This window comes from Erythrolamprus reginae, chromosome Z (genome assembly GCF_031021105.1).
Source record: "Erythrolamprus reginae isolate rEryReg1 chromosome Z, rEryReg1.hap1, whole genome shotgun sequence".
In the NCBI taxonomy this organism is placed as follows: Eukaryota; Metazoa; Chordata; class Lepidosauria; order Squamata; family Dipsadidae; genus Erythrolamprus; species Erythrolamprus reginae.
This window is the reverse complement of record NC_091963.1, coordinates 93,477,655-93,485,204: the sequence shown is the minus strand read 5'-3', so window position 1 is coordinate 93,485,204 and position 7,550 is coordinate 93,477,655. Positions and strand designations below refer to the sequence as shown.

At 42.9% G+C, this 7,550-nt stretch overlaps 1 protein-coding gene across 4 annotated transcripts in view; it reads left to right on the top strand.

The window, feature by feature from the left end:
• The window catches only part of IFI35 (interferon induced protein 35), a 102,487-nt gene that overhangs the window by 79,509 nt on the left and 15,428 nt on the right, over nucleotides 1–7,550 (top strand). The window lies entirely within an intron of this gene.

Here is a 7,550-nt window from a genome sequence, read left to right as displayed (position 1 = left end):
GGAAGGTTCCTTCGGCCGCCCAACAGCTGATCTGCTCCGCAGCGCAGAAGCAGCGAGGAGCCGAAGATGGGGTTTCCCCGTTGCCCAGGCAAAGGGGAAACCCCATCTTCGGCTCCTCGCTGCTGCCGCGCTGCGGAGCGGATCAGGTGTTGGGCGGCTGAAGGAACCTTCCCTTGGTCTTCCCGCCGCCCAGGCAAAGGGGAAACCCCAAGATCGCTTGCCGCTTGCCGTATTGCAGCTTGGAGCCTTGCTTCGCCTCCTTCGCTGCAATACGGCAAGCGGCAAACGATCTTGGGGTTTCCCCTTTGCCTGGGCGGCGCTGGGGCCATGCGGAGCCGCTCATCTAGGGGGGCGTGGACCGGCAAGGTGCCCTCCGCTCTCTCTCTTTCTCTCCCTGTTACCGGTGTGGTATAAGAGAGAGAAAGGAGGGCGACTTGCCAGTCCACGCCCCCCTGGATGAGCGGCCCCGCATGGCCCCAGCGCCGGACTCCGCCGTTGCCTCCGCCCTTGTTCGGCTCTGCAGCTGAGAGGCCACGTCCACCCCCTCCTCGGTGTCCCCGGCACCCAGCGTCCCCACGCCGCCTCCACCTCCCGTTAATGCGCCCGACCTCTGCCTCTCTCTTTCTCTCTCATATACCACGCCGGCAACAGGGAGAGAAAGAGAGAGAGAACTAGCGCGGACTTATTTTTTAATTAATATTTTTTTAAAAACCGCGTTGCAGCGTTTCGCGCTAATCGAGACCGTGCTAATCTACATTTTGGTTATAAATTTTTTGTCAGATCCTGTCAATATTTTGTCTATTTCCTTTTGTTTATTACATATTCCGAATTTTACCAAGTCCCTTTTATATCTACTTTGAATTTGGTAATATGAAAGCCAATCTATTACTATGCCTTCCTCTTTAAGTCTTTCTCTAGGTTTAAGAATTCCTTTAGTATTTAATAGGACTTCGTAGGTTATTTTTTGTTCTTGGCTAATTATATTTGGATGAATTTGAGCTTCTAGAGTAGATAGCCATCTGGGTATTTCGTTATAGTGTTTTTTCCTGACTTTCCGCCAGTGTGTCAATAGTGTATTCCGAATTTGGTGTTGTTTAAACTGAGAATGTTTTGAATGTTCTTTTCCCCACAAATGTGCGTGCCATCCTTCATTTATATCATGGCCTTCTATTGTTAGAATTCTAGGATTTTCAAGGTTGACCCATTCTTTAATCCATAGTAATTTAGTGGCTTGGTGGTATATTTCTAAGTTGGGTAAACCGAATCCTCCTCTTGTTCTTAAATCTTGTAGGGCTTTCATGTTTATTCTTGTTTTTTTCTTGCACCAGATAAATTTAGAAATTATTTTATTTATTTTAGCAAAGAACGATTTGTTTAATTGTATTGGTGCTGTTTGGAAGAGATAGAGCCACCTTGGAAGTATATTAGACTTTATTGTATTGATCCTTCCCATTAAGGATAAATTTAACTTTGACCATTTTTCTAAATCTTCTTTTGTTTTTGTTAATAATTTCATATAATTTAGTTCTTTCAGTGAAGAATACCTTGTCGTAAACCAAATCCCTAGATATTTAATTTTTTTTCTATTTGAAAACCTGTTTCTTTTATTAATAATTTGTTTAAATCTTGATTACAATTCTTGATTAATATTTTAGTTTTATTCCTATTTATTTTTAAGCCGGCCACTTTCCCATAGTTCTCTAATTCTTTTACTAAGTATATCATTGAGCTAACTGGGTTCTCTAAGAAGAAGACCAGATCATCAGCGAAAGCCTGTGTTTTATAAATTTGTTGTTTAATTTGGGTGCCTTGTATTGATGATTCCACTCTAATTCGGTTTAATAGTATTTCTATAGACGTTATATATATTAAGGAAGATAGTGTTAGCATTCTTTTCTTATTTATTTATCTACTTATTTATTTAATTTGACTTCTATGCCCCCCAATACCAAAGGACTCAGGGTGGCTTACAACAGTATAAAATTACAAATAACAATAAGAAGAAGTCAAGAAAAACAAAGAAAATACTTATGACATTGTATCCCATGTTCTTTGTGTTGCTAGACTAAAAGTCGCTGAGTTGGCTGTTGAAGGTTGATGGTTTGTCATCTTTTCACCTTTAAAAGTATTCATGGATATGCAATCCACCAAAATTAAAATCCAATCAAGCTAATGCAAAAATGAAAAGAAAAAAATGAACAATACATTTCTTGATCTTCAGGTTCTTCATTACCCTAATCCCAATGGTTTGACAAAAAGTGAAGAAATCCAAAAGAAGGAAAAAGGGGATAAAAACGAATGCAGATATTGAATAGGAGTGAAGCAGAGCAATTTACTTCTTCATCTTTAAAAATTCTTTGGTATTTCTAATCCTCCGAAATTGTAATTGAAATCCTGATTTTTCATTCAAAGATTTTTTTCCACATTGGGACGACCTAAGAAGAAAAAAGGGAACAAATCAGCATAAAAACAAAATAACAAGAAAAAAAGAAAGCAATAAGATTCTTGCCATTCAGGTTCTTTAAATTAATCCAAACTATTTGACAAAAAAGGGAACAAATGTAAAAGAACCCAAAAAGAAGTGGGGGGAAAAAACTAATACAATTACAGTGGTACCTCGGTTCTCGACCACAATCTGTTCCAGAAGTGTGGTCGAGAACTGATTTGGTCGAGAACCGAATTAATTCATCCCATAGGAAATAATGAAAATGGATTTAATTGGTTCCCAGCCCATTGACTTGCTGGGAACCAATTAAATCTACAGTATTTCCTCTATTTCCTATGGGATAAATATCTGAGGGGACGGGATAAGAGGGAATGGGAGTCGGAATCCCGACACGCCCCTCCTGGCCACCCTCTTAACAGCCTCCCAGTCTCTCCCTTGTAACTGCTCCAAGCTGCAGGAGGGGTAGGGCTGGCTGCAATACCAGCAGCTTTGGGGGGCTCCTTTCCACAGCGGTTCAGTTTGTTACCTCCAGGCAGCTGCACCAACTTTTTCTTTCCCGGCGGTGGCAGCTCCGGCGGCTTCCCTTCGAGGAGCAGCAGCAGCATCAATAACGTCACGTGATGAAGGGAAGCCGCCGGAGCCGCCGCCGGGAAAGAAAAAGTTGGTGCAGCTGCCTGGAGGTAATGAACTGAACCGCTGTGGAAAGGAGCACCCCGAAGCTGCTGGTATTGCAGCCAGCCCTACCCCTCCTGCAGCTTGGAGCAGTTACAAGGTAGAGACTGGGAGGCTGTTAAGAGGGTGGCCAGGAGGGGCGTGTCGGGATTCCGACTCCCATTCTCTCTCACCCCGTCCCCTCAGATCTTACATTTCAGATAGTAAACAAAATTTTCTGTTCAGTATCCGAATTTTTGTTCGGATACTGAAGCAAATTTTTGCAGAAAATTTTGTACGGTATCCGAAATGTATGAAAACCAAAGCGTTCGAGAACCGAGATACCACTGTATTTAAGGGGAACGAAGTACAGCAATAAAAAACAACACATAAATAAACAAAATCTATTTTAAAAACCATCAACAGGGCCTTATATATCCAGAGTCCACTGCTGTCTTCACTGTTATGATATTGGAGGTGGGTTTGCTCCACATGCCAACTCCCAACTTCTTTCTTCAAGCCGTTCCTTTTAGTACTTTTCCCCAGAGGCTACTGAAAGAAAGGAATATATTGTTACAAAAATCAATTTTCTCATCACACGACCCACACTGCCTTTTACTTTGCTTCTTTCTTATGACTCCCCCCAGCTTCATAACGGCTCGCAATGGCCACTTTTCTAACCATGAGTTTGTGAGGCTTCTATTGACTAGCCAGGAAATTTGCAATTCACCTGCATCCCCCAGTCTCTGCCCCACATCTTCACCGTCCCTTTAGGACGGCTTTGATCTGAAAACACCCACCAACAGATAGGATTTGGATGATTCTTCAAAAACCCTGAAAAGGGTATTGTGTCCCAATGAGGCTGGCCACCCAAACTCCTTCTCATATCCCTTTTTATCTATTTATCTATTTATCTATTTAATTTGACTTCTATGCCAGCTAATCCTGAAGGACTCAGGGCGGCTTACAACAATATAAAATTACAAGTAAAAATAACAATAATGTGTCAAGAAAAACAAAGAAAATACTTATGACATTGTATTCCATGTTCTTTGTGTTGCTAGATTAAAAGTCGCTGAGTTGGCTGAGTTGTGTTGTCATCTTTTCACCTTTAAAAATATTCATGTATATGGAATCCACCAAAATTAAAATCCAAATCGGATTTTTCATCCCAATATTTAATCCACCCCATCGGGATGACCATCAAAAACAGAAGACAGGAACCAAACAGGCTAATGCCAAAATAAAAATAAAATAATTAACAGTAGGTTTCTTGATCTTCAGGTTCTTCATTACCCTAATCCAAATGGTTTGACAAAAAATGAAGAAATCCAGAAGAAGAAAAAAGAAAGCAATAAAAACGAATGCAAATATTGAATAGGAATGAAGCAGAGCAATTTAAAAAAATACTAAGAAACCCAAAGAAACCCCAACAACAGGGCTTTATATATATGAAAATTTTTCATACAAAGATTTTTTCTACGTTGTTGGCAGGACCTAAAAAAAGAAGAAAAAAGGGAACAAATCAGCATAAAACCAAAATAACAAGAATAGAAAAATACAATAAGATTCTTGCTATTCAGGTTTTTTAAATTAATCCAAACTATTTGACAAAAAGGGAACATATGTAAAAGAACAAAAAAGAAGTGGGAGATAAAACTAAATATAGTAATACCTCATCTTATGAACCTAATTGGTTCCGGAAGGAGGTTCGTAAGGCAAAAAGTTCGTAACACGAAACAATGTTTCCCATTGGAAACAATGTAAAAGCAATTAATGTGTGCAAGGGGGGGGGAATCTCAAAATGGTGCTCTGCTGAGCACCACCACCCGGCTGTCACCTTTTAAAACAGCCGGGGGGCTTCTCGGCATTCTCCTGAACCCGAACTTTTCGGGTTCGAGTTTTGGAGGCCACCGAGAAATGCCGCCGCCTGCCTGTCACCTTTTTAAACAGCTGGGGGGCTTCTCGGCGTTCTCCCGAACCCGAACCCGGAAGTCGGGTTTGGGTTCTGGAGGCCGAGAAGCGCCCGGCTGTTTCAGAAGGTTACAGCCAGGCGGCGGCGCTTGGCGGAGCACCATTTTTGCGATAGGTGGCGGCGTTTTCAGCCAATCTGGAGGCTGGAAAGGTGGTGGAGAATCCCAATATGGAATTCCATGGGCGGAGTTTTGACGTCACAAAGACGTCCTTCCTGGTCAGCCAAAACGTGGCCTCCAGGAAGGATGTCTTCATGACGTCAAAGCTCCACCCATGGAATTCCCTATTGGGATTCCCCACCTTCTTTCCAGCCTCCAGATCGGCCGAAAACGCCGCCGTCGATCACAAAAATGGCGCTTCTGAAAGAGCCAGGCACTTCTCAGCGGCCTCCGGAACCCGAACCCGAACTTCCGGGTTCAGGTTCGGGAGAACGCCGAGAAGCCCCCCTGCTGTTTAAGAATGTGACAGGCGGGTGGCGGCGCTTCTCGGCGGCTTCCAGAACCCAAAAAGTTCAGGTTCGGGAGAATGCCAAGAAGCCCCCTGGCTGTTTAAGAAGGTGACAGGTGGGCAGCGGCACTTCTCGGCGGCCTCCCGAACCCAAAAAGTTTGGGTTCGGGTTTGGGAGAATGCCGAGAAGCCCCCTGGCTGTTTTAAAAGGTGACAGACGGGCAGCAGCACCCAGCGGAGCGCCATTTTGCGATCTGCGATGGATTCAAAGGGCGAAAAAAGTTCGTAAGAAGAGGCAAAAATTTTCTGAATCCCGGGTTCGTATCTCGAAATATTCGTATCATGAGGGGTTCGTATCACGAGGTACCACTGTACAATTATTTAAGGGGATTGAAGTAGAGCAATTAAAAACAACAAATAAATAAACAAAATCAATTTTTAAAACCATCAACAGGGCTTTATACAGTGGTACCTCGAGATACGAGTTTAATTCGTTCCGGACCTGGGCTCTTAAGTCGAGCAGCTCTTATCTCGAACGACTTTTCCCCATAGGAATTAATGTAAATAATTTTAATTGGTTCCAGCCCTCAAAAAACTCACAAAGTTAGTCTAAATTATGCAGAAAGACATGTTTTTAATGAAGAAATGTACATGTACATATAAATGAATAATGAAGTTTCTTTCACTTAACTTGTAAACTTTCTTAAACTTTTAAATTTACATATGTTCAACTTCTCTGCCACCCAATCCTGTAGGACAGAGGTCCCCAACCCTTTTTGCACCAGGGACCGGCTTTAAGCGATCAAGAGAGGAATGGGTGAATGAATGGACGGAGGGTGGGAAGGAAGGAAGGAAAGAGGGAAGGGACAGGAACAGAGGAAGGAAGCAAGGAAACTTATGAAAGGGGAGAGTAAGAGAGGAATGAGTGAAGGGAGGGAGGGAGTGAAGAAGGTGGGAAGGAGAAAGAAAAGAAGAAATAGAGGAAGGGAAGGTAAAAGAGAGAAAGAAAAAGAGCAAGAAAGAAAGAAAGAAAGGGGGAAGGGACAGGAACAGAGGAAGGAAGCAAGAAAACTTATGAAAGGGGAGAGTAAGAGAGGAATGAGTGAAGGGAGGGAGGGAAGAAGGTGGGAAGGAGAAAGAAAAGAAGAAATAGAGGAAGGGAAGGTAAAAGAGAGAAAGAAAAAGAGCAAGAAAGAAAGCTGCAAGCACCCCCCCGAGCCCCCCAGGCCGGCTGCAACCTTTTAAAACACGCGCGCCGCTTCGCAGCTGTCTCCTGAAGCCGAACGCGGAAGTTAGCGTTTGGCTTCAGGAGACAGCTCCTTGGCGCTTGTATCTCGAATTTGGGCTTGTAAGTAGAACAAAAATATCTCTCCCCTCCCAGCTCTTATCTCGAGTTGCTCTTAAGTAGAGCAGCTCTTATGTCGGGGTTCCACTGTATTTCAAGAGTCCGCTGCTGTCTTTGTTATTGAAGATGGGTTTGCTACCACATGCCAACTCCCCACTTCTTTCTTCAAGCCGTTCCTTTTAGTACTTTTCCCCAGAAGGTACTGAAAGAAAAGAATATATTGTTACAAAAATCAATTTTCTCACCCACATGACCCACACTGCCTTTTACTTTACTTCTTTCTTATGACTGCCCCAGCTTTATAATGGCTCGCAATGGCCACTTTTCTAACCGTCAGTTTGTGAGGCTTCTTCCAACTAGCTAAGAAATTTGCAATTCCCCTGCATCCCCCAGTCTCTGCCCCACATCTTCATGGTCCCTTCAGGACGGCTTTGATCTGAAAACACCACTGACAGCTAGGATTTGGACGATTCTTCAAAGACCCTGAAAAAAGTATTGTGTCCCAATAATGCTGGCCACTCAAACCCCTCCTCATATCCTTTTTTAAAAGAACCACTAGTACTAGAGCCCCTTCGTTCCCCCCACACACATACACTTTTTGTATTCATTAGTCATTTTTTCCCATCATCTGCTTCACATCTTTTAATCAGCCTTCTCCTTTTCTCATTGTTTCATCCACTTTCCCTA